This window comes from Echinops telfairi, unplaced genomic scaffold, assembly GCF_000313985.2.
Source record: "Echinops telfairi isolate 266 unplaced genomic scaffold, ASM31398v2 ScPeMD7_1;HRSCAF=3_0, whole genome shotgun sequence".
Lineage (NCBI taxonomy): Eukaryota > Metazoa > Chordata > Mammalia > Afrosoricida > Tenrecidae > Echinops > Echinops telfairi.
In genome coordinates, this window is record NW_022103896.1 from 68319253 (window position 1) to 68322052 (window position 2800).

Genomic DNA, 2800 nt, shown 5'->3' on the forward strand with positions numbered 1-2800 from the left:
TATTAAGGAGCCAACCGTCTGCTTATTTTTATATGATGGTAGTTTTTAAAATAACTTACGGCATGAATTATAAAAATTTGACCTTATGTAAAGAAATAATGGCATTGAAGAAAGGTTTGTTATCTTTGTATAAATAAAATATTTATGAAGTGTATGATCAAGGCTACTGCCAGAAAAGAAAGGCATATTTGCTTGCTTTGAGAAGCAGACCCAGCTTAGGAACTGGCACCATGGCATCCGGATGCAAGATTGGCCCCTCCATCCTCAACAGCTACCTGGCCAATTTAGGGGGAGAATGCCTCTGGATGCTGGACTCCGGGGCTGAGTATCTGCACCTGGATGTAATGGACTGGTATTTTGTTCCCAACATCACCTTTGGTCACCCCGTGGTAGAAAGCCTTCGAAAGCAGCTAGGCCAGGACCCCTTCTTTGACATGCACATGATGGTGTCCAGGCCAGAGTAGTGGGTAAAGCCAATGGCTGTCACAGGGGCCAATCAATATGCTTTTCATCTGGAGGCTACTGAGAACCCAGGGGCTTTGATCAAAGACATTTGGGAGAATGGTACGAAGGTCGGTCTTGCCATCAAACCAGGAACTACAGTTGGGTATGTGGCACCCTGGGCTAATAGGATCGATATGGCCCTGGTTATGACCGTGGAACCTGGGTTTGGAGGGCAGAAATTCATGGACGACATGATGCCAAAGGTCCACTGGTTGAGGACCCAGCTCCCGTCTTTGGACATAGAGGTTGATGGTGGAGTAGGTCCTGACACGATCCATAAGTGTGCAGACGCAGGAGCTAACATGATTGTGTCTGGCAGTACCATTATGAGGAGTGAAGACCCCAGATCTGTGATCAACTTGTTAAGAAATGTTTGCTCAGAAGCTGCTCAGAAATGTTCTCTTGACCGATGAGACCTCAAACAGTTCAGTATTTCTGCTCATGAAATCTCCTTTTTACTGGAAAACAACAATGTTGACAACCAAATCATATCACAGTTTAGGCACTACTTTTCTGAGCAATTTGCATTCCAGGAACTCAAATTTTAAGTGAAGAACATTCTAAAAGGGTGGAAATTGGTGTGTGTATTCTAATCTACATTTTCAGTGGTGGAATTTAAAGATTGGTATGGTGAATACGCTGTTTTTACTGGGAGACTTGATTTTTTTAAAAAGTAAGACTATGGCTCTATTAAGTTTACAAAATAGAAATGTCTTCATGCCAAAGAAGGCATATTAGCTACTATGAAACAAGATTTTTATTTCTAGCAAGGATTTTTTTTTTGTTTCTTATTTTGCAAAAGCAAAGGTAGTCATTACATTTTTCCTGTTTCATGTGTTTGTGATTTGTGTATATACTCTTGATCAGAGGACCAGAATACTAGTACTTAAGAAAATTCTAAGATTAATTCAGCTGGGATGAGATCCAGTATCATTCTTGCCTCTAACCCTATTTTCACTTTTCACCATATAATTGATGCATTAAAACTCTTCCCGAATCTCTGAAGTTCAGGGGTGTCAGTGCTCTGTGTGCTACACCATCAGCGCAGGAGTTGCTGGGTGTTCTCTGCCTGTTTTGCTAGAGAAGCCGCTTAGTGATGACTTTCCTCTCATAATCCCATCCACCTGTTATTCTTAAGGACGTGAAATAATGCTGTTGTCTTTCTGATTGCAAAGGAAAAGTAAAGCCTATCCAAATTACACACACAAACAAGAAGCAGACCCAAACGAAGTGTTATGAGACATGTGGATGATAGTATTTCCTCAGTACCCGGGGGTTTGTTTGGGTAGTGCTTACTGGAAAGTCAGTGGTTCAAATCCAGAGCACCTCCTAAGGAAAAAAAGATGTGTCCCTCTGGTTCCATAAAGATTGCAGCCTTGGAACCTACAGGGCAGTTGTGTTCTACTAACAGATGGGTATGAGTTCAAAACTGACTCAAGGACGATGTGTTTTACTTTGGTGGTTGTTGTTATTGATCATTTCAGTAGAATAAAGATGACAAGATCGATTTTTTCTGGGGGATCCTAAACAGTACCCTGTTTACAAACCAGCTTGTTCTAGGGAGTTCTGTATTGCTAGAGTGTCACCAACAAGGTAAGCAAGAGCAGGGGTAGAATATTCTCCTGCACAATGGAGAAAGAGGCAGAAAAGGTGGTCGGCAGACAAATAGGATCATTGACCTTGGACAGTGAAGTGGTACTGCTCTGTGGAAGGTCGCTTAGGCAGAAAACCCGCTTCCTACCGCATGAAGTTTAAGCCCCAAGATGATGAGATCTCGTTAATTGACCTTGTTGGTTAGCGTAAACACTCAGGGGGGAAAAAGGACCTAATGCCGGGGGCTTAAATGGAGAGGAAATGTTTTGAGAATGATGAGGGCAATGAATGTACCAAAGCGCTTTACACAATTGATGTGTGTATGGATTGTGATAAGAGTTGTAGGAGCCCCTAATAAAATTATTTAAAAAAAGAGTTGTATGAGCTCCTAATAAAATGATTTAAAAAAAGGTAATGAGTTCATATACTATCATTTTATTTTAAATAAATAACATACACCTCCCCACCCTCCTTGCAAACTAAACTCATTGCTTTTGAGTCAAATTCCCTCTCATGGTGAGCTATAGGTCAGTACAGAACTGTCCCCTTTGAGTTTCTAAGGCTGTAAATCTTTGGTAGTAAAACTCTCTCTCTTGTGGAATAGATGGAGGGGTTGAACTCCTAATTTTATGATTACTATGTGTGTTAGGCTGGGTTGACTAAAGAAACAAATCCAGTGACACTCATGTATGTGTAAGAAAGA

The 2800-nt window shown here is 41.1% G+C and overlaps 1 pseudogene; it reads left to right on the forward strand.

Annotated features, from left to right (window-relative positions):
* The first annotated feature begins 230 nt into the window (after window positions 1-230).
* LOC101648414 lies at window positions 231-917 on the forward strand (annotated as a pseudogene).
* The last annotated feature ends 1883 nt before the right edge of the window (window positions 918-2800 follow it).